Source organism: Ascaphus truei, chromosome 10, assembly GCF_040206685.1.
Source record: "Ascaphus truei isolate aAscTru1 chromosome 10, aAscTru1.hap1, whole genome shotgun sequence".
Lineage (NCBI taxonomy): Eukaryota > Metazoa > Chordata > Amphibia > Anura > Ascaphidae > Ascaphus > Ascaphus truei.
The window spans coordinates 12,733,449-12,761,229 of record NC_134492.1 but is presented as its reverse complement, the minus strand read 5'-3'; the positions used below and the strand labels follow the sequence as shown (position 1 = coordinate 12,761,229).

At 44.8% G+C, this 27,781-nt stretch overlaps 1 protein-coding gene across 1 annotated transcript in view; it reads right to left on the bottom strand.

The window, feature by feature from the left end:
- The window catches only part of GNG12 (G protein subunit gamma 12), a 71,544-nt gene extending 44,541 nt beyond the window's left edge, over nucleotides 1–27,003 (bottom strand). The window contains exon 1 of the mRNA XM_075615859.1: nucleotides 26,787–27,003. The gene's annotated coding sequence lies outside the window, so the exon portion shown is untranslated. The remainder of the gene's footprint in view (nucleotides 1–26,786) is intronic.
- Between the last annotated feature and the right edge of the window lie 778 nt (nucleotides 27,004–27,781).

Sequence of the window (27,781 nt, the reverse complement as noted above, 5' to 3'; positions counted from 1 at the left end):
TAAGACAGCCATGAACTTACATACGTGTGCAGGCCTCTCCCAGAGAGCAAATCATTTGCTGCAAAAACAATCCACACAAAACCCACGTAATGCGTGCATTATATATTCGGTGATCTGTGCAGATGTTTTCCTGCAGATAGGCTCTGCATGCCTACATTTGCAATGATTATTGAATATGATAAAAAGCAGTAGTGAGGAAGTCCCCTGGTCTAATGTTTTTATTTTTGGAACGGGACCATATCTTTAAAAGTAGATATTCACCAATTGCTGAAAATGAGCACGCAGAAAGATATTACCAGTCACATCTGGTACACCATCTGTTAGTACTGTATTACCATCAGAAAAACACACCAATAAAAAAACAGGGGAGTATCTTCTGTAGAGTATCATTGTTTTAATAGTACCATCCCCTAAGCCAGCGGTGCGCAAACTGGGGGGCGCGAGACTGCCGGCGGAGGGGGCGCGGGGTTTACAGAGGCCGAGCGGTTCCCGAAGGCACTTAAATTAAGTGCCGGGGGAGCTGCAGGGCCTCTATAAACCTTACTTACCTAGGCTCCGGCGGCTTCCTTCCTGGGTCGCCATGGCAACACGGCATCATTTGGTCATGTGACGTCATGACGCCGGAGCGCAGGTAAGTGGGGGTTAGGGGGGCCGCGGGAGTGAGGGGACCACCGGCAGGGGGGCGCAGGGGAAAAAAAGTTTGCGCCCCCCTGCCCTAAGCAATACATACTGGTCAATGAAATGTTAAAGTATTTTGCTATGCAAGGCTGCGTCCATAGAGATGGGAGCAGTGCTGAACCGCGCTGACGCAGGCGAGCGCGATCGGGAGGCGGGGGGAGGCTGGGCAGTGACGTCGCAGGGCCAATCGCCCGCGACGCGCCGTTGACGCTACTTCGCGCTGATTGGATGTTTTCAGCCGACAGCTCGCTGAAAAACAGCTTGGCTGTCGGCTGAAAAATCCAACTCCTCAGCACGCCTGCGGACGCTCGCGTGAGCCCCCTCTAAACACATCCTCATTGAGGATGCCGGGGCTCAGCGCGGAGCGTCCGCACAGCTCAGCGCGGCTTCCCCTGCTATGGACGTGGCCTTAAGTGTTTTGTGCGCATCGAAGCTGTGAGTTGGGAAATAAGATACAAGATATTCACTGATCTCTGCTGTATACCACCAAATATGGATGAGAGCTCGCACATCCCATTAGCCCAAACTTCTATTTTAAGATGTAAATTAGTGGGTTCAATAATTATATTACAAAGAAGAAATGTAATAATTTTACAATGTATACATCATTTACACAAATCCATTAAAATATAAATTAAATATGTAATGATCTTAATGATTATTATTATGATTAATAATAATGACCCCAATTATATATCCATCTTAAAACAGTAGCCAACCTCTGCGCCCCAGAAGTCTATATAAAAGTGCCTGTGTTAAAAAGCACAATTGTCTTACGCTTCTGAGGTTACCATGGTAACCTTTAGATGGCTATGGGCTCTGGGAAGAGCTTCATTTTAAACCTCCCAAATGCTCCCAAATGCTTACAGTATCTCTCCTGAACCAAGCATCAGATTACAAAAATTAAAAACCGCCTTGGCAAAGACAATAAGTGCTCTCTAAAAGCAAGATAAAGATATACAGAAAAGATGTCGATCAGTGCGGACTGCCGGTTTAATTGTTACAAAAATATGAAAGTCAAACCTGCTGAGAATGTAGTTTTAGGATTAGAGGAGTTTAACTGTAGAGTTGCCTTAGGCCAGGTCCCCGTTGGCTACTGCAGCGCCCGCAGTGGCGGACGCTGCAGGGACAAGAGCCGCCCCACAATGGAGCCGGGCCCGCTGCGAGGGGGGGGGGGGGGGCGCCGCGCCGACAAACTCCTGCTCAAGAAAATTGAGATCAGTATTCGCGACGGAGCACTAGGCCACGCCCCCAGCGGCTCAGCCAATGAGGTGCGAACCTGCTTTGCTAGGATGAATGGAAGGCCATCAGACACCAAGAATGCATGGACCTCAGTTGCATCACATAGCAAGTATGAGCAGTAATGTGCCAGTAATGTGCCAGTAATGTGCCAGTAATGTGCCAGTAATGTGCCAGTAATGTGCCAGTAATGTGCCAGTAATGTGCCAGTAATGTGCCAGTAATGTGCCAGTAATGTGCCAGTAATGTGCCAGTAATGTGCCAGTAATGTGCCAGTAATGTGCCAGTAATGTGCCAGTAATGTGCCAGTAATGTGTCCTGCAGAGCAGTGCATGGTCAGCCTCTCCAGTATACGCAAACTACTCAAGAATCGGAAGCTGCGGAGATCTGTCTGCATACAAGACTTGTGGATACAAAGTCAATACAGTAACGCATCAAGAAAATAATTAGGTATAAAATGAAAGCCATTGAAATCGCTGCTCAAAGGGACTCTGGAGTCTAAAGCCAAACGCTAAAGAACATAATATAATGCCCCTAAAGCCAGTTTGGACAGGTCACCGCGATTAAATGGCCACCGGCGCATTGCTGTGACTCACCCCGCTGCTGGAAGCTGCCACCGCCACTGGCCACTTCGGTAAGTGCCTTACCCTAAAACCCCATTGAATTAACCCCCTGCCCCAAGCACTAAAACCCATTAAAGTAACCCCCTACCCTAGACCACAATTAAAACTTGCCTTAAAAGTGGGCGGCGGCGATTCCAACGGCAGGTCGGCAGCGGCGGTGTGGTGAGTAGCGCAAGATGGCCGCTACCAAAATCCCTATTACGCCTAAAGCAGGGGTGGGCAACTCCAGTCCTCAAGGGCCACCAACAGGTTTTCAGGCTATACCTGCTTCAGCACAGGTGGCTCAATCAGCAACCTGTGCTGAAGCAGGGATATCCCGAAAACCTATTGGTGGCCCTTGAGGACGGGAGTTGCCCACCTCTGAGCCAAAGCATCTTCATTCACTTGAGCATCAACAAAAAAAGGCTTGGTGGTCCCTCTTAAATTGAATAAACATGTCCATAGTTCTTTGCATACAAGATAACGGCAAAAGCTTAGACATGATATTTACAGGCTGGCAAGGGATAAAACGTGCTGTGCATCGGTGTTCCCGTTACGCTTCATTATGCAGTGATTTGCCACTGGTTTTCCTAGAAATAAAAAGTAAACACTTCTGATGAGATCATTGACCATTGCAGCTCGTAAGAGACATAGAAAAGCAAAAACGACAAACTGAAAAGTCAGAAGGCAAAAGCCTAAAGGATGTGTGCAATTTGAAATAAATATACACTGTCTTCAGGGGGGGGGGGGGGGGGCTGAGAAAGGGACCCCTTTTGTTTTTCATATCTTCTATACATATTTCTCGCTCAACCCCCATGAAAATGTGCACAATTGTAGGTCTGTTATATAGATTAACACTGTGCTGATTGTAGAATGTAGACAAATCAACTAAATTGATGTCACTGCATTATGTCAACAAGTACCAGGTACACTGCGGGCGGATCATGTTCATTAAACTTCCTTTATCAGGAAACATTATGTAATATATATATATATATATATATATATCCCAGGGCAGACAGCAAAAAGTGATAGGAGGCTATTTCTCTCAGCTACTTCCAGTCCTCGCAGTTTAAAAACAAAACAAAACCAGATGCCATTTTCCACACATGCAAACCAAAGTGCTGCCTGCTGTCTTTGATCGCTTCTAAATACGGGTTGTTTGTTTCCATTAGTTCAGATCTTGGAGCAGCAGTTGAACCTGCTCACTTTTTTGGTGAGGGTGGGATATGTTTACTTATCTTCCCCGTGGCCCCCTGTATGTTAAGGATGCTGCTTCTCTTTAAGGAAAGAGACTTTAAAACAAGTCTGACCAGTCTGACAATCTAGTAAATGTTATTTTCCCCACCAGAGGGAGGGAAAAAAAATCACATGCGTTTGGCCGCGCTTATAGTGCCGGCGACGTGACAGATGACATCACCCGTCGCGATAGTTATATTTCAAACTTAGGCGATGTTGCTGGCTACAAGGTCAAAGGGGGAGGCAGAGGGACGGAGAAGCTCTTGATTGGCCGCAACGGGAGACAGTTTCTGAAAAATAAAAATAAAAAAAAAGAAACAGTGACTACCAGATTTTTGGTAGCACTGTAACTCCGTCGCGCCGCGTGCACTATAAGCGCCGACGGCGACAATGCATTCGTTTTGACGCGAGTCGTGTCGCCGTCACTATAAGCGCAGCCTTAGCCCATAAAAGTCATACCACCACCCTAACCCCTGTCACTAGTTTTAAATACCTGGGCTTATGGTTTGACTCCCACTTAACATTCGGGATGCACATTGATAGCCTGACAACCAAGACCCATGTCAAACTAGGGGTACTTTACAGGAACAAATCCTCCCTAAGTCTCCTGGTCAGAAAGCGTATCGCACAGCAGATGCTAATGCCAATTATTGACTATGGAGACATAGTATATGGCTCGGCACCTCAAACCCACCTTAGCAAACTTGACACCCTCTACAATTCAATTTGTTGTTTTGTTCTCCAATGCAACTACAGCACACATCACTGTGAAATGCTCAAAGAACTAGATAGGTCATCACTAGAGTCTAGGCGCAAAGTTCACCTTTCCTGTTTCACCCTCAAATACTTTCTGGGCAAGCTACCCAGCTACCTTAACAAGCTCCTCACCCCTACCACATGCAGCACTTATCACCTGAGATCAGACTCCAAAAGACTGTTCATGGTCCCAAGGCTCAACAAAGTATCCGGACGTTCCTCCTTCTCCTACCGTGCACCCCAAAACTGGAACAACCTACCAGAGACTCTCACATCCAGCACCAGTTTAAGTTCTTTCAAATCTAAGGCTGTCTCACATTTTAATCTGGTCTGTAACTGTTTCATAAGCCCATAATATATATTTTCTTTAACTGTGCACGCAATGTCTTGTATATAATGTATACCCTGCTCATTTATGTAACTGTACTTGTAACCATGTATTATTTGTTTTACTCTGTGCCCAGGACATACTTGAAAACGAGAGGTAACTCTCAATGTATTACTTCCTGGTAAAATATTTTATAAATAAATAAAAAAAAAATATTTCTTCAAATACTCTTAAAATAAACCTATTCTTACTACCGTGGCTTGGTAACTGGCAGATACTGCACTTATTACTGACAGCTTGAGCAATCAGGGTCTTTTCTGAAATTAAAACAAACAGGCTCCTTGTCTCATGTAAAATGCCGACACACTTATAGCAGCAATTCAGGACACTGGTTTCTGGGCATTTAATAATTTCCCGATCTGAACACGATCACAGTTCTCCGAGCCCTGTGGACACACCCTCAGCATTTCGAAGAGGAAATCTGCGGTTGTACCTACTGTACAATAATACTGGACTGGTGGACAAAGTAAACAAAAATACAGAGACTTGGGCTTCACCAACTTTATTTAAAATATATCTTCCCAGTTATGGAATATAGAGTTAAACAGAACAAAAAAAAAAACAACCACTCGTGCAGAGAATGAAGTCATTACCAAGCAGGGGGTACTTTGTGTCTTAGAAAGCTATGAATAGTCATCAAAAGTAAAATACAAACAATATGCAGAGATTTTATGTTTCTTGTAAGCGCTGTAGGGCAGAGACTGCCCAATTCCTTTTGGGTAAGTTTGCAGATGATCTCCCCGTACGGTCTGTATCCTAATCCTGCTTAGTGCTGTGTGCATTGGTGGTGCTATATAAATAAAACCTCTACATATGTTCAAATTGAGCCGACGGAAAATCCCGCACTGTTGCAGGTTTGTCCTCGCCTCTATGTAACTGTTTATGTACTATACATAACGCGGTACTCCCTTGTACCACGCTGCGGAATGTTGGCGCTTCACAAATGAACGATAAAGAAGAATGAATCAACCACTGACCATTTAATATCAACAGTTTAAAACACGGCCTGCCAATATCAGCAGTGACTCGCTGCCATTTTGGGAAAAGCCAAACTTTGTCTGACTGACTCAGAAAGGCCTTTACACTAAACAGTCACACAGGATAGTACGCAGAGAACAAAAAAAAAAGTTAAATAAACATCGGTTTCCTGACAAAAGATAAACAGAAATCTAGGAAAAACAAATCACAGACCGAAGTTTGTACTCTGTATTTCCCCCGGAATACATCTACACAGATCAGTCTCAACATGTTAGGCACGGGGCTCAACTCCAGTCCTCAAACACCCTCAACAGGTCAGGTTTTCAGGATATTCCAGCTTCTGCACAGGTGCGTCAGACAAGATTAATAGCAGATTACAGTATAATAAATACTTGAAATGAAACAGTCCTGTTAAGAAAAATATACAAGCTCTTATCTGGAGGTCAACAGTATATATATAAAAAGTTAAGAGCATGAAAAGTAGCTTTTCAGCAGAGATCCTGCACGGACAGACATGGATTCCTACATCCCTGGCCCGTCCCTTTCTGCAAAAAAAGCACTATTTGAACAAGTGGGGGAGGGGGGAGCGCGGTGGGAAGAGGAGTAACGCCAGAGTTAACCCGCATTATTTGCAGCTCCACAGACTCCCCGGATACAGAGATACTTACAGTTTTAGGTGCTGGAACTTGTTCATTATTATCTTTTAAACATGGAGTGCTGTCGTTCTATAGGAAACCACATCATCTCTTGCGGCTTCTTATTGGCCTGCCTTACGGTGGCCATTTTGATTAACACATTGGCACCAAAAACAAAGTGTTTCAAGAACAGGGAGGTTCCTGGCACTTAAAAAAGCATTCTTCAGCTACAGAGCCCCCACTCCCCCCCTACCCTAAATACTGTAAAAGTAAATAATGAATACAAAGTGTGACAAGTAGCATGCTTCAGATACAGCTGGCCAAAGAGCTATTACACCTGGACATAAAGCAAGCATATATAATAATCTGCATGCAAACAATAGACTAAAACAAATGGCACAGGGCTCACAATTAAATTCAAGTGTCTGATCCATCTGCTGATCTTTGCCAATTATGTTGTAGAATCCTTTCATTTTGTTCCAGAAAGTCCAAAGTGAACCTCAGATCTGTGCGTAATTAATAGAGGACGGCATTGTCATCCCCACAGTAATGGAACTTGCTGCACTGTATATTAAGAGCACAATATGAGAATATATCATAGAAACCACATGTATCAAAGCCTAAGTGGGACAAAAACATTGCTCTAGCCTCAGTTGTGTTTTAGAGGTTTATTTCCTCTTTGATACATGTGATGCCTTTTTTTTGCACCAGAATTGCCCCACGTGCCTGGATACATGTGCCCCATACTAGCTGCAACATAAAGAAACCTTCCACGTGTATTATATGACCTCCCCACAGCAGCCGTTTGTCCAAATTGTGGTTAAAAAGGAGGGTAAACCAGCAATTCCTCCTGCTTATTTATTTTGACATCACTGGAAGCAGGTGGGTGCCGCAGCAGAACTGTGCTACTTTCAGATGAAAAAAGGGCCCCTGGTTACGGAGATATTGTGTTAGTTGCCAGTGCTAAAACCAAGGAAACAATATGGCCGCTCCAATAATCATGGGACCTGCAGGCCACATGGAAGCTGCAACTTCCTATTGGTCAAACACTGGTGGCCATATTGGCTTCACCATGAGTAACACCAGAAACCAATGCGGAGAAATGCCACCATTATGTATTTTGGACTGGGGGGGGGGGGGGGGGGGGAGAAGAGAGAAAAGTGAAGAAAAAATAAATAATTAAAAAATAAAATAAAAAAAAAAGATAGTTGTTTTAACATTTCAGCATAAACACCAATATTTTAGGACCATGTACTGCTGCAGTCATTTACTTAACCCCCGAGCCGAATCTTGCCGAACGATCGGCAATTTAGCTAATCCCTTGCCTGTGTGCACATTGAATGGGGGGGGGGGGGGGGTGTAAATGTTTTTTTAATGTGCTGATCATCCTTTGGTTGCTACAGCAACCATTTAGAGTCATATCCACTTCCTCTTTTTAGACACACACATGCACCTTCTTGAGCTCTGCACTTTGGCAACAAAGTATCAAACAACACAGCTAAAATACTAATTTACCTCTATTAGTACTATCTGGTAGTGTTAGGACCTGTGACCTGGGTCTGCCTGGTCGTGGCTCACAATGCTTTGGCCAACGGGTTAAACTAAATGACCCCTTTTCAAGAGAATATACAAGTATTTTACTGTATATTTTTGTTATATTGGATGTAGCATTGGGCTTCTCTGTTGCGTTATGTATGTCTGCAACAAAGTATCAAACAGATCTGTTGCTGTGTTCCAAACAGGCTGGTCATTACTCTGAAAGCTGTAACAATAATGGAAGTGGCCACCACAATAATGTGTTACACTTAGTAATATAATGTTACATATCAGCTGCAGCATGTCACAGACAGCAGCACAAAGTTAGAAGGCGGCCATTTTGTTAGGCACATCAGGATGTATAAAAACAATTGCCATTTTAGATACGAATGTATAATTATACTTTGTCACATATAAAAAGAAAAAAAGGAGGGCGGGGGAAATGTAGCATTGCTGCTTTAAATAGCTCAGGTAATGACAGCGTACCAGTCGCCACCACAGACTTGAAAAACAATTCCATAAGATAATTCTGCTGCGTTTGAGCTTTTTCTGCACAGGTTCTCTCATCTATTAATCAGGATCCAGGATTTGTCCAGCCAGCTCATAATCTGATCTGTTATACTAGCAGCACCAAGCAGAACACTGTCCCATATACTCTATAGGGCTTTGTATTTGCGGCATATTGTAACACTACATACATTGCTGGGACTATATAAATAAAATATACCAAACTAGGACATCTTGCAGGAGACTGTGTGTCTCCTGCTTCCAATACTGATATAATGTGATGACTAAAGAGTAATCCGATTACACATCCATCCAGGGCCCCAGACAGATTTCCCGGGGCCCAGGACTAGTTACATCTGCGCCCCCCCACACACATAAAAATACAACACACACGCGCACACACACAGCTTGGCCAAGCTTACATCTGTCACGCGCCAATGTGAGAGAGGCCTGTCGAGCACCAATGTCGGTAGCGTGGGTCAGAATGAGGGAGGCCCGCAGCTGGGGGAGAGCTGGCAGCCAGGGGGGGGGGGGGGGAGGGGGAGGAAGAGAGCACCTAATGTGGAACAGAGAGGGGGAGGGGGAAAAGAAAGAGCAAGACTGACGAAGGGGGTGGGGAGGGTTTCCCCACAATTTTACAATCTAATTATAGGACTCCATAAAACAAGACAGAAATCAAAAGAAAGTTGAACCACTGGGCTGGGAATTGCTTTGCTTCTGCAAATTCAATGTACAGTGCTACATATACTGTCAGTACTATACAATATATACAAATTGTTATATGATGGGTAAAAAAATCCCACATTATAATGACCAAGGTTGTACACCTTTTAAAAATGTTTAACAAAAACACGTTTGCCCTTGTCTGATTATATTTAGGGGTGGGTAGAACAAATAATAAATAAACCAGCACAAGTTGAAGTATCCGTGTATAAGACTTCCAAAATGTAGACCGATGAGTTACTCTGAAGCTTACTATTTAAAAAGGGGGGGGGGGGGTGGAGAGGAAGGGGGAATGGAAACATGAAATTATAAACAAAAGTACTGATTAAAGCAACAGCCAAGCGTAAACATACCCTATTAAGGAGTTTGGACATACAACAAAACGCTACCAAAAATACTTGTATTTCTAGGTGTAACTTGCAGTACAGCATGTACTTTCCACCTACACAGAAAGAGGTGGAGATTAGAGATGCAGACATTGGATGGCATGTTTGGGGTTTTCTGTAAAACTAATGAAACCCACAAACAACGATTATCTGGAAAAACTATTTAGATTACACTGCAGTCTATATATTAAAGGCTGGCAAACTTGGTCTAGGATTGCCCCAAACAAAGGAAAGATGATTAAACTACTCCTCAACTATTAGCACATCATGAGTCAGTTTAGATTTCATGTTAGTCTAATTGTACCGCAATAAAAAAATAAAATAAACACTAGTATGTTGTAGATTAGGGGTGGCCAACGCCAGTCCTCAAGGGCCACCACCAACCAGTCAGGTTTTCATGATATATCCCTGCTTCAGCACAGGCAGCTCAATCTTCGACTGAGCCACCTTTGCTGAAGCAGGGATATTCTGACCTGTTGGTGGCCCTTGAGGGCTGGAGTTTGCCAAACCTGTTCTAGAGTGTGTTGGTCTTAAAACCACAAATCACCTCCAAATATTCTGTGCTGCAGTTTTGTCCTCCCAAGTACACAACAGAGATAAAGATAAATACATTTTCCTTTGCATCATTTAGTCTCAATGGTAATCCCTGGTGCCTTTTTGGTATAACCAACCCCGCCCCCCCTAATTGTTTACTTTGAATGCTTGGTAGGTAGCATTATACTACACCTACTAAACTTTTCACAGGGTGGTCACAGGCAAAAAGAACAGTACATTACATTTCAGGCATGCTTTTCGTATATAAACCTTGCAAAAAGATTTGCTAGGATTTGTGAACAAGAATAAAATATTCACACATTTTTCTAATGTAGAACAAAAAAGCCACAATTACACTCATTGACCAAAAAGGACAGCCAGTGTGTGCCCTTCTGAAAAACAAAGAAAAACAAATACAAGTGGAGAATACTCGGCTGAGATTTATTTTTAAATTAAATAGTCTGAAGAGACAGCACAAAAAGCAACTTCCGTAAGCACATTGAAACCAGGCACGCAACTCTAAAGCAGCATGTGTTTGTCATATTGCTTCCGAATCACTTGAAGCTGTGGGCGGAATAAACGTATACTAGAGTATTATATCCAAAAGATTTTGAGCACGATTTGCCCACAGCTTATGAGGACTGATCAGTGATCTTTGATGACTGATAAGAGGATGATTTAATGAGAGGGACATCTGGAAGTATGATATCAACCCTAGGTTAACTGTTTTGCTCCACATTTACTGCGAAGAGGATCATTTGCATATAATTAAAAAAAAAAAAGTAAGTATGACCACAGAGACAAGGAACCCCGTTTGGGAACTAAAACAAGGGTGGGGGGGGGGGGGGGGAGATTTCTGGCAGTTGTGTAAGGGAGGCTTTATAACGACATCTGACATAACTATTTTAAGAAAGACGTCGAGATGATTTACCACAATTGATCAGGCAAGGAGAACAAAACGTGCACTGCAGGGAAATGCCCAAGGCTGCGATTATACCAGCTCCGGATCGGCGCAGCGCTATTTGGTGACGTCACCGCTGCAATCCGGCCAAGAGGCAAGTGAACTGAAGTCAGGAGGCAGCAGGAGAAAGGGGGGCGTGGCCCTGAGCGTTTCGCCCTCATTCGCTGAACCGCTCAGGTGACGCATCCATCGCCTGCTCAAAACAAAACCTCATGTCTGCGCTCCAGTCTGCCGCCCTGCAGTTCCAGGCGGCGTGTGAGCTATACTAGCTTTAATTGGATTGCTGCCATTTGTTTGAGCCGCGCCACACGATGCTGCGGCCCGATGTTGGTATAATCACGACCCAAGCTGTCAATGATGCAAATATCTACAGACGGCCAATGGGCTACAAAAACACAAATTCTGTGGCTCTCCAGTCTGTATTGGACTGCAGTGCGGGCATTCAAGCACTGGCAGTAAATAGCCTTCGAGACTACATATGCCTCCCTCACAAATACTGAACCCCATGAAATAAGAAAATCGCAAGATAGTTTTCATATGAAGCCAACCGCTGCACAAAATGCGCTGTCGCTGTTAAAGCTGCAGTTCAGTCTTTTTTTTTTTTTTTTATTAATTTTTTTACTTCAATAGTTGCATGTGGGCAATCTCTAATTACCTAAAGAACTGTATAGCTGCCAGTCAATTCGTTCTCCATGTATTGATCGGCAAAATTTGGCAAGATCTTTGGCTATGGCATATGTTTTTCTTCTGCTTCTGTCACTCAGTGGAAGCTCATGAATATTCATGAGCACTCCTGCACTGACATGTGCTAGAGGGAGGGCAGGGCTGACAAAGGGGTGTGCCAGGGCTTGTGACAGGACATGAAGGTGCAGTGCCTTAGCAAATGGTTGTTAAAATAGAATACAAGAAAATTGGTCTTTCAAAGTTGTTTTTTTTAAAACAGAAAATGCTAAAAGTATTTTTTTTTACTACAGAACTGATTTATTAAAAAAAAAACAAAAAAAAAACACATGCAGGATATTGACTGAACTGCAGCTTTAAGGCAAATAAAGTTACACGCGTGATCCCCGGCATTTAAATGCCTTGGGGAAGAGCGCTTACATCAACCGCTGCACCCCCCCCCCCCCAAAAAAAAATCACACCCCCCAGTTTGCACACCGCCTATGAACAACATTTGAAGACGTCCCACGGAAAATTGTAGTGTGACAGGACACCAGTGGCAACAATTTTGGGTAATACAACAGATTTTTGTCCACTACTTTCCTTGCTACTCAAATCTGTTAAATTCACGTCAGACTTTCTTGTAATCATTTTGCAAACAGTGTTCTATCTGTGGTCAAGGAAATGTCATGAACAAAAGCTAGTGCAAATAAGGCACAATCACTCCTTTACATTTTTATTATTATGACTATTTGCCAACATATTCCACAGTGTGATACAATGGGGTAGAGTGATGCACATTACAAAAACATAAGACAGTTACATACTGATGAGGACAAACATGCACAGAGACAGAGAGAGATACAACCGTAGTGAGGGCCAAGCCGAGTAGAAATTAGTCAAAGGAAAAAATTCTAAAAACCATATGTAGCAGCACAGCATCGGCCACACAAAGCTATACTTTAGTGCTGGGGTGCACAAACTTTCCCTGTCTCCTCTCCGGCTCGCCCCCCCCCCCCCCCCACGGCTCCACCGTCAAATTATGTCACATGGTCATGTGACGTTACGTTGCCACGGAGACGCGGGAACCAAGGTAAGTAAAAGTTAGAGAGGCCTTGCATGATCCCTGGCATTTTAAATGCCTACGCCCTACGGGGAAGCGCAGGGCCTCTAACTATGGCGCGCCCCCGCCCCCCCCCCAAAAAAACCCACGCACAACTTTGCGCACCCCTGCTTTAGTGCACATTCTTCTGTATTTATACCTCCCCACTAGAAATAAGACATATGGAAAGCAAGGAAGGATTTTACTGGAATAGTTTATTTGAAACTCTACCAAGAGAACAGGTATAAACTGAATTAGTTATACAGGAATATACTGTACAGTATACAGGGATATACCAAGTAAATATGGGAAGGATGCCGATCCAGGGAGAAAGCTGATTCCCATTATTGGGAGTCAGGAAGGAATTTATTTTTTGCCCTTAAGAGATATCATTGGAAGATATTGTCACTGAGGTTTTTGTTTACCTTCCTCTGAATCAAAATACTATCATTACAAATATAGGATAAAGTATCTGTCATCTAAATTTAGCATAGGTTGAACTTGCTGGACATGTCTTTTTAACCTCATCTACTATGCAACGATTTCAGGGCCTGACAAGGTTTCCTCCAGTCTAGGTATGGAGGATTTAACACTACTTGTAGCGAGTCACTTATGGCGTAACAAGGAGTGCGAGTAGAAGCAGTAATCCACAATAAGTGCTTTTAACTACTGATCTTGCTAGGAGATTTGATAAAAAAAAAGGAAGCAGATATATACCATGGATCTGTGCCGTTACAATCTCACAATACCCTTCACAAAAGTCAAATAACTGAGCCGCTGATAGCGCCACCTGTGCTGAAGCAGGGTTATCCTTAAAACCTGACCTGTTGGGGGTTCTTGAGAACTGGAGTTGAGCCCCCCTGCACTATTGTATACGGACTCCAATATAGATCTGTGAAGGCTTTAAACCAGTTAAAGCTGCTTGTTTTTATTATCTCATAACAAAGTGGTAGAAAACAAAGCAAGTGTCTAGTATTGTATTTGGTAGAAAGCCTGTGTCTGCATTGTGTTATGTACATAGAAGCATGACCGGCTCTATACAACATGGTAGGAGCCTTGGGACAGAATTGTGCTGTTGAGTACTGAACAGGGGATCATGTGTGCGCTGCAGTTAATCCGATAATACCAGGATGAGCAAGAAGACAAGACACCTTGAAGGACAAGGAATAAATCTATCAATTACCAAACAGAGTGCCCCACATTTCAAAGACTTAAAATCTCAACATCAGCATAACAAGCTAGGAGAGAGATTGTACAGATACACTGGGCACAGATGTAAACAAGTACTTCACTAGGAAATGAGATCCAGCCCTCTCTTATAGGTTATGTATACTCATTCCATGTCAAAGGGAACTGCACCGTGTTCAATTGGCACTAAACAGAATTTAAATAAAGCCGTTTTTTTGGTTAGTCTTGGTAACCCTTTCATTGCCAGAGGATCACATTGTAACACGTGAAATATTTAATGAACTCAAAGCTCTTTGCCATGTAACATCTTCCCTGATGCTTAGGGGCAATTCCACTTGCCAAATTTTTGTTTTTATAAATACAGCAGTTTCTTGCATTTACAGCAATGCAAGTATATAAGCTGCCCAGCAATGCAGTTATAGATTGGTGCAGATTCTGCTTCCCAGGGAAGGCAATATGGCCACCTATTTTAAAAGCGCTGCAGCAACTCAATGAAGTTTAATACATACATTAAAAATAATAATAATATTATATATGAAAGGAGCAGAAAGAGTGAAAAAAATACATGAAGTATTATCTAATAGTGTTTTTCAACTGGGGTTCCTAGGAACCCTTGGGTTCCCCGGGCATCCCAAAAGAGATCCCTACAATTTTCAGGTCATTTAAAAAAAAATAAAAAAAAAAAATGTACCAAATACAGAAAATTACAGGCATACCCCGCTTTAAGGACACTCACTTTAAGTACACTCGCGAGTAAGGACATATCGCCCAATAGGCAAACGGCAGCTCGCGCATGCGTCTGTCAGCACGTCCTGAACAGCAATACCGGCTCCCTACCTGTACCGAAGCTGTGCCCAAGCGGGGAAACTATAGAGCCTGTTACAAATGCGTTATTTACATCAGTTATGCACATATATGACGATTGCAGTACAGTACATGCATCGGTAAGTGGGAAAAGGTAGTGCTTCACTTTAAGTACATTTTCGCTTTACATACATGCTCCGGTCCCATTGCGTACGTTAATGCGGGGTATGCCTGTACATAGTTACATAGTTACATAGTAGATGAGGTTGAAAAAAAGACGTACGTTCATCAAGTTCAACCTATGCTAAATTTAGACAACAAAATTGACAATGCGTCTTATCTCAGACGCGCTATTAGAGAGGGTTGGGGTTCCTTACAATGCGTCCGATTTCAGATGCGCTATTAGAGAGAGTTGGGGTTCCTCAGAACTTCATAGGGTTCGATACACACCCCCCCTCCCCCCCCCCAAAAAAATAAGTTGGAGACCACTGATCTAATACTACACAACTAAATGAAATGCTTCTAAATTTAAAATAGATTTAAGGACTTCAAATTTAGTGCAAAACGCTTAACTTCCAACAGTAAAAATAAATAAATATGGATGACATTTACACTATACACTGCTCTTATTAGATTAGAAACGTATTTCTTCCTTCGTATAAATAAAATAAAGGGACACGTTGCAAAGAATGTGTTAAACACAAGAGCAGCGACCTTTCATAGTATCTGCCCATAGTCCCTAAAAATAAAAAATAAACTACTAAAGAATCTCACAATAAAAATATGTACCAATAACTGGAAATGTTCACCCCTGCAAGTTGTTTTATAGCATGGAACTGAACCCACTAGAATAACAACAATAGCCTGTATCAAATCTATCTGGTACTGCAAAGCTCAATTAGCAAGACATTAAATCTATTTTCTTTGTATGCTTTTTAGTGCAAGGTTGAGTATGTCAGAACGGTCAAATGGCATTTTGGTGGGAGGGGGGAGAAAAGAGATGCGCCTCTTTCATGAATAAAGTTCTCTGCTGTTCATTTCAATGGCTTTTTATGGTTTTCAAAAGCATTGCCAGGAGCATTTACAGGCAGACTGGTGATGACAATATATTTTATGCTGCAAGAAAAGGCTTTTTGGAGAAAGGAAATGTAAAAAATAAAGTGGTAGGGGGTGAAATACAGTCACGAAATCTATACAGAGCTCCATATTAGGCTTCGTCCATGGATACCGCTTGCGGGCGGAGGTGCGCTGAGGCTGAGGGAAAGCGGGTGCTTTCCCTGGCCTTAGACAGCACGCCATCCGGGGGCGTGTCGGCGGGCGGGCCAGTGACGTCACGGAGCTGGTTCGCCCTCATTGGGCGAACCGCTCACATGACCGGCCATGCGCTCCGGCAAGCGGGAAAATTAAAACATTTCCTAAGACCTACGCTTCCGCGCGCTTGCGGAAGCGTAGGCGAGCCCCTACTAAAGCCGCTCTCATTGCGGCTGTAGGGGCTCAGTGCCGAGCGGCAGCGCGCCTCCGCCCGCAAGCACTATCCATGGACGCGGCCTTGTACATACTTGGCATTAGATATTTGAAAGGTTGTTGTGATACCTTTTAACAGACCAACATATCGTGCATAAGCGTTTCAGACTGCTGGAGTTTCATCAGTAAGAAAAGTTGGCACATGAAACAGGAAACTTTAAGGATGGCTAACTGCAAAAGGTGAATACGTGAAACTTAATTGAACTGAATTTTATCATAACTGTCATGAACACTAAGCCATCTAATATTTTTAGTTCCAATCACATAATTAGGAAAAAAAGGTTCTGCAAATCTGTTCAATTTGATTAAACACAAAACTAAAGTATACGGCATCAGTTTAATGCACTGAAAACTACCCAAATAGTGAATCTTAATGCATATTTGTAAACATGAAATGCACTAAATATAATAGACTAGCTGAGAGACCCGGCGTTGCCCGGGATGTAAATGCGTAATAGGTAGTATTATTTATAAATCGTGGAACAATAGGTGAGTATTTGTTGTAAAGGTTGGATAATAATGTTGAAAAGAAAGATGGAATAAAATGTAATACGATGTTGTTTAAAAATGGTTTATTGTAAACACACCACAGTACAATGTATATTTTGGTGACATAACAGGGTGTGAGGCGGCGGGTGGCACATGGGTTGTGAGTGCTGTCTGTGAGTGGGGTCCTGCTAGGGTGTGAGGCGGCAGGTGTCGCGTGGGTTGTAAGTGCTCTCTGTGAGTGGGGGTCCTGCTAGGGTGTGAGGGGAGGGAGAAAGGGGAGAAAGGGGAGCGGGGGGGGGAGAAAGGGGAGCGGGGGGGGGAGAAAGGGGAGCGGGGGGGGGAGAAAGGGGAGCGGGGGGGGGGGAGAAAGGGGAGCGGGGGGGGGGAGAAAGGGGAGCGGGGGGGGGAGAAAGGGGAGCGGGGGGGGGGGGGAGAAAGGGGAGCGGGGGGGGAGAAAGGGGAGCGGGGGGGGAGGGGAGAAAGGGGAGCGGGGGGGGGAGAAAGGGGAGCGGGGGGGGGGGAGAAAGGGTAGCGGGGGGGGAGAAAGGGTAGCGGGGGGGGAGAAAGGGTAGCGGGGGGGAGAAAGGGTAGCGGGGGGGGAGAAAGGGTAGCGGGGGGGGAGAAAGGGTAGCGGGGGGGGAGAAAGGGTAGCGGGGGGGGAGAAAGGGTAGCGGGGGGGGAGAAAGGGTAGCGGGGGGGGAGAAAGGGTAGCGGGGGGGGAGAAAGGGGAGCGGGGGGGGAGAAAGGGGAGCGGGGGGGGAGAAAGGGGAGCGGGGGGGGGAGAAAGGGGAGCGGGGGGGGGGAGAAAGGGGAGCGGGGGGGGGAGAAAGGGGAGCGGGGGGGGGAGAAAGGGGAGCGGGGGGGAGAGCCGGCGTTGGCCGTGAGTTACATTTAGCGCTAGGAAAAGGGGGGGAGAGGGCGGGAAAAGGGGGAGGAGAGGGGGGGGAAAGGGAGGGGAGGGGGACAGTGGACAGGAGGGGGGGGGGGCAGTGGACAGGAGGGGGGGACAGTGGCCGGGGGGAGGGAGGGGGACAGTGGGCGGGGGGGGGACAGTGGAAATGACAGTGGACAGGAGGGGATGGGAGGGGGGGGGAGAGGGGATGGGAGGGGGGGATGGGAGGGGGGGGGGAGAGTGGACAGGAGGGGGGGGGAGAGTGGACAGGAGGGGGGGGGGGGAGAGTGGACAGGAGGGGGGGGTGACAGTGGACAGGAGGGGGGGGAGAGTGGACAGGAGGGGGGGTGACAGTGGACAGGAGGGGTGACAGTGGACAGGAGGGGGGAGAGTGGACAGGAGGGGGGGGTGACAGTGGACAGGAGGGGGGGGTGACAGTGGACAGGAGGGGGGGGTGACAGTGGACAGGAGGGGGGGGGGCAGTGGACAGGAGGGGGGTTGGTTTGCTTTAAATTGACGGGTCCCTCCTCTCCACTCACCCTGTATCTTTCTCCGCTCCTGACCCCCCCCCCCCCCCATGTGTAGCTCCGGTCCCCACTCTACAGTGTCTGAGACACAGTGTAACACACACACACACGCACACAGACACACACACAGTGTCCCACACACACAATGTCACGCTGTGACACACACACACACACACACACACACACACTCACCTCTCCTTCTGGCCGCCGCCATGTTAGTTAGTCCGCGAGGGAGGAAGGGGTCCTTCTGTCCGCCGCCATCTAAGGTGCCGCGTGGCAGCGGTAGGCTGCCCTGGCCAATGCCTGTCCCCGCGCCACGGAGGTGAGCGGGAGGTGAGTGGAGGCAGCGGGAGGTGAGGTGAGCGGAGGTGAGCGGGAGGGAGCGGGAGGTGAGTGGAGGCAGCGGCAGGCTGCCCTGCCCACTGCCTGTCCCCGCGCCGGGGAGGGAGTTGAGCGGGAGGGAGGTGAGTGGAGAGGGAGGTGGAGGGAGGTGAGTGGAGAGGGAGGTGGAGGGAGGTGAGCGGGAGGGAGGTGAGTGGAGAGGGAGTTGAGCGGGAGGGAGGTGAGTGGAGCGGGAGGTGGAGGGAGGTGAGTGGAGCGGGAGGTGAGTGTGATGGGGGGGGGGGGGGAAAGAGGACAGAGAGAGAGGTGTGTGTCTGTGTGTGTCTGTGTGTGTCTGTGTGTGTCTGTGTGTGTCTGTGTGTGTCCTTTGGCCCGTCACTCCGCCTCAGGCCAATGAGAGGTGTGCGGGGGCGGGCGGGCCAAGGGACCAATGAGATTGCCGCTAGGGACGCAGACATACAGTGCTTTCAGAAATATATAGTAGATAGTAGATATAGTGGCCAAGAAGTGTACTTTTCAAAACCAAGAAATCTTGGGTAAATAAATCAACCAAAAAATTGCTCTTTTTAGTTTGATTTTAACATACAAGAATCCATAAATACAAAGATGGCATTATGAAGTGTCACATGAATCATTTTTATGGAAATTGCCAACACACCCAAGCTGTAACTTCACCTTTTTTGCTTGAAGTACAAGGCAGTGCCAGCAGAGGAAATACAGCTTATTACAAAACGCCAGTATAGTCCCTGTTCCTTATCAAAGGAAAGCACAGACAACACTGAACAGAAAACGGTGTCTACTAATAACTGTAATAAGGCAGACCTATTTATTTTAAATACTATTTTAATGCGAATATAACGAGTTTATTTGAATGTGAAAGCAGGGGACGTCAGCAGGTTACTGAACAGCAAAGCGCTTGCAGTAAACACAATCCATGCCAATATTTAGTATCCGAAAGGGGATTATACAATGTCCATGCCCAGGGATGTGCTGCATGTCCTGCTTTCGCAAAGCCTCGTGAAGCATCCAAGAGAGGCAAACCTCAGAAATACATATACATATACTAGTGATGTTATCTTAAGGTTTTAGTACAGTAGTCAGATTTTATTCTGTTAAATAGTAAACATGTATCTAATAAAAGTATGTATTTCTGGGTTCACAGTATTTAAGAACTAAAGCGTTGCCCACAACATACAGAAAATTACTACAATAAAGGAAACTCTGAAATAAGAACAAGTTTAATCTAAATGTTCATGTAAGGTTAACAATGTTGTATGTTTAATATAATCACAGACTTCATGGTTTTCCTCTATATATGCTGCATCTCTCCTGTGATTTCAGACACACCCAGTGTTAGACATGAGTGAGATTTTAACACAAAGTTTCCATTTGAGATTGGGTTTCTGTAGAGGTGATGTATCCCCATGATTAGAAGTATCTGTCCTGCTAGATTTAGTTACATTGTATTGTCCTGTGTGTAGATTTGAACGTTATGAGAAAGGACACAGATGTTTCCATTATACCAGGACCTCCCCCGTGATATAAATAAATATCACCGCTAGTGTGGTAAGATAGCCACACATTGGGCAACCTTTTGTACATGGTCATGACCTCAATTAAAAGAACACACTACATACAATGTTTGGGTAGCGCCTGCCATTAACCACCACATTGCTAGATGTGGCAGCAACAAGGCACAAAGGGTCAGGGGGGTGGGGGATTTCAAAAGGTGCAGTTCCCCCCAATATTACCTATTTTGAAGGGGACCTCTATATGACGACCCTTTACAGGGTCAGATTGCCGACGTTAATTATATATGTTCCCTATTTTTTTCATTTGTATTATTGTATTTCAAAAAGGCCCCAAGCCTGCACTAGTGTTTCCGTCACAACTCCTGCAGCTTAACCTCCCCATCCACCAGCCATCTCAGAGCATGTTTCTATACAGATAGCAATCTAAATCCTTTTTAAATGTTCATCCTGGTACAGTTTGTGAATATGATAGCAAGTTTAGGTTTCTGTCTGTAGCCCTAATGTCTGCCTTTCGTCTCTACCGTTTTGTCCCTTTTCTTAGTTGGTTTCAGGGCATCCTGCCATGCCCAATCTAATTACTAAAGACTTCGGCAGCTGAGAACAAACACAAATACAGGCTTTTTTGTTACATTACTGCCATTAGCACACTTTGCTCATTCGTAGGTCTGCACTTTTAAAGCACCATGTCATTCAAAATACTATAGGTTTTTTTTTAATTTAATTTTTTTTTTTTAAATAAATCAGTTGTGTAGTATTAGATCATACTTACTGCATTTTTCCCAACACACTTTATGCCCTTTTTAATGTGTTGATGAATTCCTTGGTTGCTATAGCAACCCACATCCTCATGAAATAGGCGGCCATATTGCATACCGTGCGAATCAGGATCTTCACCAAATCGATCACGGGAGAACGGATCCATCGGCAGCTTAGATCATTGCATTGCAGTAAATATAAGAAGCTGCTGCATTTATTTCAATAAAACCGTGGCACTTAAAGTTAAATTGATGGGTCTATGGGACCGCTTTTGCACGATTGTAATCTTATACCAAATTGGATGAAAAGTTAAGGCAACCAAATAAAACATCCAAAATCTATTGGACACAAAGGATTTACACCGGTGCCAAATAAATAATTAACTACCACAGGAAACGGAATTACATGGAACTATATGGTTACATGAGACGCAGTGGGCCACACTAAGAGCAAGTCTACTATGTGGAAGTGACAGGTGACAGTGGACAGCAGCCCTTTGCAGAGCAATAGCCACAAGACTTATCTAGAGGACAAAAGGCGTTCTGAGAACACCCAATTTGAAATGACAACATATCTTGTTGTTTCATCTCTTTAAAATAAAAAAAAATACAATTAAAATTAAAATAAAAAAAAAAAACACTTTACACTACCTAGCTAGCTAGGGCTACACACGTTGAGTGCAATGACATGCTTCAAATGAGTTAAACTGCGAGAGCAAATGTTTTGCAACAGTAAGATTTTGTAACGTTTCCCAAGAATTTCATGTAATGACCGTTTAATGCTTTGATTGCATCACTTGCAACTCTAAATGGCAACCAGGAATTTTAGGAAAGTAAATTGGGGCCCGGATTTACCGCTACAGTTCCCAAAAACTTGGGGACAAATAGGATAACAGACGACAGAAGCCCAATGCTACATCCAACATGACAAAAAAAAACACAGTAAAATACTTATATATTCTCTTGAAAAAGGGTCATTTAGTTTAACCCTTTGGCCAAAGCATTGTAAGCTTGCGAGCCACGACAAGGCAGACCCTGTTCCCAAGTCCTAACACTACCAGATAAAATACTAATATATACCTATTTTAACCCTAATGTAGATATATTAGTATTTTATCTGGTAGTGTTAGGACTTGCGAACAGGTGTCTGCCTTGTCGTGGCTCGCAAGCTTACAACGCTTTGGCCAAAGGGTTAAACTAAATGACCCTTTTTCAAGAGAATATATAAGTATTTTACTGTGTATTTTTGTCATGTTGGATGTAGCATTAGGCTTCTCTGTCTGTTGTATACGTATGCCACGCTCAATAGCCCTCCTATTTGACACTTATATACATACAGTATATATTTTGTGGGGGCTCAGGGGTTCCCAAAAAGAGCTTGCTGGGGTTTTGTGTTTTGTTGACAAATAGGATAAAACAGTCCCATTCACAATAAATAAATAAATTGTAAATAATGAAAACATGTCATTAGTTTCCTCAGAAAGATCCTATTTTTTCGTAAGTAACATTTACTTTTGAAACGTCCTTTGAAATAGGAATTTGTTTTCAATTGGCCCTGTGAAATTCTTATCAAATAAATATTGTCCTCCACTTCAATCTGCTATGCCCGTGAAAGCATTATTGTGCAAAACAAAGAAAATATATTTGGCGCCTGATATTTAAGTCCCGGTACAATATAGCCAAGACTATACATATGTAGTATACAACCATTGAATGGGACTTTAATATCAGGCGCCGAATAGATTTTCTTTATTTTGCAGTGTCACATTCTGACCCTGTAGGTAGTCGGGTATATATATTTTTCAGGCAGCCGCCCATCACTTATTTATTTGTGAATATTTGGGTTTTCCACATTTAAATATATTATCTATATCACTTACTCCCCTTGTTAGCGCTACACTATTCCTCTTTTTTGTACCATGAAAGCATTATTGTTACTTTCTAAAAAAAGAAGGAAAGCAGATTGACAGTTTTAGAAACCAGATTTTGCATGCAGTCTTCTCAGCAGTGAGATTGGGTAAAGATCATAAAATACAGCAAGAGTATTTGGTTAAGAAAACATTAAAAGTTTACAAAATTATTTTCAAATACTTACACTTCCATGTGCCAATTATGTACATGTAACCCATCACTGCCATTAGTTCATTCTGGCCCTGGTGGAATGGCCACTTTAAATGAAGTAAACAAACTTTCTAATGTGCCACAAATACTTGAAACCAACTTTGTTAGGGGGAAAAAATAAATAAAGTGAACTCTAACCAGTAGCATAATTTATTTTTATATAGGTTCAATCACTTCCGCAGTACTTTATAGTAGCATCACCGAATTGAAACTATAAAAAGGCATCAACATACAGAATGTTAACACGTCATTTTCTTTGTACAAATCCTGCAGCAGATCATCATTATCACTTTAAACCACACGGGTTACAAACCATTACTTCTATAAAAGGAAAATTGATAACCATATTTCTTGGTAAAAAGCCTAAGCATTTTATGTGCCAGAAATACAGCAAAACATAAGAATAAAAAAAAAAAAAAAAAAAGTGTGTCACTGCAATCAGGGAAAATGTCCACAAAGTTTTGCTAAGGTGGTACCATACACCTGTGAAACTTTCCGCATTTGTACCAGGTTACTCCCCTCCCTGCCCAGAATGCTGCGGGCTCAGGCAACATACCGCCACACGTGGTCCTGTCCCCAAACTGAACTTCTCTGGAAAGAAATGAGTGGACAACCAATTCTGCTCATAGATATACCGCTCAATCCATGGTTCTCATTTAAAACAGGAGATCTGACCAGGGCTGAGAACAAATGATATATCACATTGCGATCGCTACTAGATGTGAACGTGAAGCCCATTTGGATACAAAATAAAGTCCCACAATTGGCCATAATTAGGAATACAATTTGGTTCATATGCCAAATGGATAAGTGATATGCCTCCTAACAGACACTGGCCATAGATTTCAAGAAGTTTGGTAGCCATGGATCCCATACATGCATACTAGGCTTTAAGCATAACCCATTCACAATTCTGAGCCCTTGGGAGGGCTCGTTGGGGGGGAGGGGGGAGGGAGGGGGTGATTCCCATGTTGTCATCCCCACATCAATAACCTGGGTAGTATAATGACCAAACCATAAGCAAATACCAATATCAGTCTCCGAGAACAGAGTGCTCGCCACCCTGCTCACCTCCCAGGGATAGTGCGCACATAAACCCAAAGATTAATCCCACAAAGCACTTTTAAACCTGCCCATACCTACAGGACCATGTGTATAGCACATAGGATCTATTTGTACACAACTAGGCTTTTATCCCACCCCTTCCCTCCCACTTTTACTTTCTGTAATCCCCCCCCACCCCCCAAAAAAAATCTGTAAGTGTGAAAATTGCAATAAAAATGGAGTATTAAGAAGATTGTTAAATGATTTCTCAATATAACATGTATGGTAGGATCGCCTGCTTACAATGTTTTTCACTGTGACAGGCAGAAAGAGTTCATGAAATACACATTTTAAAGAATACTTGAGACAAGAGAAACTTTTACAGCCCAGTTGCCAATGAGAATCCTACTAAGAGCTGAGAAGTGCATGCGTTTGTGTCCTATTTCCAGCAGACTGCTCCAGAAAGCTGGTAAAGAAACTGAAGTAGGTAAATATGTTTCAAACAGCTGAGCACCTGATTAAAGCAAGCCTCAATTGTTTTAATACGTACAACATGGATTGAGAAATCACATTAACTGTATACTAATCCTTAAACCCTGTTTAGATGCAGATGAAATTACACATGAATGATTTGTGAACAGATTTTTTAAAAAGCTGCTAATTAATCGGTGGGCAGAATTTAACTAATTTCTCCTTCCACCACCTCTCTCAAAGCCCCCCCCCCCCCCCAATAAAAATAAATATATATATTTTTTTTATCCACAAAACACTTTCAATTAAAACTTTAAAAAAAAAAAAAATCTCAAGAGTAAATGTGTTTTGACAAATATATCAGGGAAATCCATTTGTACTGGGATTTTTAGTTAATGTATTTGAATAGAAAAACAAACATTTTTACAGCTGAAATACATGTGTCAATTGACAAGACTACTTCTGTCACATGCCTAAGATTTAGTACTAGCTCTAAATAAAACTACATCAATTCTAACACCCAGAGACTTTGCTGATGTTTAATCCCTTCACAGTCAAAAAGGCTGCAACACTTCTGCATGGAAAATGCAGTCTTCAGAGTAACTAGAGAATAGCAATATAAGGGGAAGTACGACAAAAGAAAACACTAAAGGCAAGGTGGAAGGAGTTTATAGAAAGTGCGTTTTATCATATGCTTGTAAGAGTGAATTACTTTTTAACAAGACACTGCTAAAAGCTTAAATGCCACACACCAAAAGACTGAATGAAATGGTCGGCAGTAATATTCAAGGTTAAAATGTTGCCATCCAAGGACCAATCTTCCCCGCAACACCGGGTGTAGGAAGTAATCACAAAGCAAATAAACACAGCAAGACTGCAGCTCTTGCCAAGTTACTGTAGGGAAAGGCAGGAACTGCCCAAGATACAATCTTAAAATAATTGAAAGGAGCCTTTTCAAACTCAGTTAGTGAAGGTATTAATAGTCCAAATAACCATTCAGCTGCATTACTGACACCTCGGTATAAGGATAGGGTGAGCTGAACACCCAACACCATATTATTTTGAATTAACCAGTTCACTGCCATTTTGTTGCAGCTAAATTGGTTTTATTTGTCCCATAGCATGCGTGCAATAATGTACAGAGCTAAAACACAAAAACATGGGGCACTACATTGTAAACCCCAGCCTTGTGCCTCAAACAAATGCATGGATTTAGTGATGTTAAACCGATGAGAGGTACTGGGAGAGTTTAGCTACTGTCAGGTGAACCCACCCTCAAGATGTTACCGATAGGGAATCCTGCAATTCGAGTGCCTCATATAGGATGCTAATGTTCATACATGAAGAGGCAGTGGGGATAGCCGCTGGTAATACACCTGTGTGTGACAGGGCTTATCCAACTCCTGAAAGAAAGGGTTAAACATCACAACCACTACTGTACACCCAGAGAGAAGGGAAGAGACTGATATGTGCCAGAAAGTAACATTGGGAGAAAAATGAGACCAACATGATGAATGAGGGGTTATTCAGAAGTGGCAAAAGATATATTAAAATGTAACAAGATTAGACTTCATTTTAATACTGATGATATCCATGCTATTTTGCATAGGTATGTAAGGGGTAGAAGACCCAAAGGGACCGGGGAATGAATATGTGCGGAGTAAGGAGTGTTATTAACATAGCTTTTCTATTAGAGACTCGCAGCAGCTTGTGTCAGCGATTCACCCGGAATCCCAAAACAGCCTCAATAACACACACACGGGGGGAGTGACAGATCCACTGGATCGTTTCAGTGTCACATACACACACACTGGATCCTTTCAGTGTCACACACACACACACACACACACACACACACTGGATCCTTTCAGAGACACACACAAGAGGGGGGACTGATCCACTGGATCTTTTCAGTGTCACACACACACAGGATCCTTTCAGACACACACACACACACACACACACACTGGGACAGTGACAGATCCACTGGATCCTTTCTGTGTCTCACACAGACACACACAGGGGAGAGTGAGATCCACGCGAGCCTCTCTGTGGGTGTCCACACCACCTCCCCGGGTAGGACAGCAGTTTCTCGGAGCCTCTCCTGCTCCTCCCCCCGGAGACACAAACACCTCGGAAGTCCTGGGAAGAGTCCCCCAACCGGTGGCCTTACCTCGGCGGCTCTGCGAGTGAGGGGGGTTCCCGGTGAGTCCGAGGAGCCGCCGCTGCCGCTACCGCTTCACACCCCGCGCGCTCCCTGGCTCCGTGTCCCTGCGCCGCCGCTTCACACCCCGCGCGCGCCCTGGCTCCGTGTCCCTGCGCCGCTGACCTCTCACCCGGCCGCGCCTCGATCTCACTCCGCGGTTGCTAGGGAATGTGTTCTTGGAATGCCGGGAAGGACGATGACGACAGAAGCCGTGCTGGACCCGCCCTTTTTTTGACGCTCTACGGGGCGGGGCCACAGACATAGGGGAGGCGAGAAGAGTGGACAGGAGGGTGGAGGACTAAAATGTGTGTGTGCGTGTGTGTGTGTGGGTGGGGGGTGAAGAGTGGGGGGTGAAGAGTGGGGGGTGAAGAGTGGGGGGTGAAGAGTGAGGGGTGTGGTGGGGGGGTGAAGAGTGAGGGGTGTGGTGGGGGGGTGAAGAGTGGGGGGTGTGGTGGGGGGGTGAAGAGTGGGGGGTGTGTGGGGGGGTGAAGAGTGGGGGGTGTGGTGGGGGGGTGAAGAGTGGGGGGTGGGGGGGGGGTGAAGAGTGGGGGGTGGGGGGGGGGGTGAAGAGTGGGGGGTGGGGGGGGGGGGTGAAGAGTGGGGGGTGGGGGGGGGGGGTGAAGAGTGGGGGGTGGGGGGGGGGGTGAAGAGTGGGGGGTGGGGGGGGGGTGAAGAGTGGGGGGTGGGGGGGGGGGTGAAGAGTGGGGGGTGGGGGGGGGGGGGTGAAGAGTGGGGAGTGGGGGGGGGGGGTGAAGAGTGGGGGGTGGGGGGGGGGGTGAAGAGTGGGGGGTGGGGGGGGGGGGGTGAAGGGTGGGGGGGGGGGTGAAGAGTGGGGGGTGGGGGGTGAAGAGTGGGGGGTGGGGGGGGGGGTGAAGAGTGGGGGGTGGGGGGGGGGGTGGGGGGGGGGGGGTGAAGAGTGGGGGGTGGGGGGGGGTGAAGAGTGGGGGGTGGGGGGGGGGTGA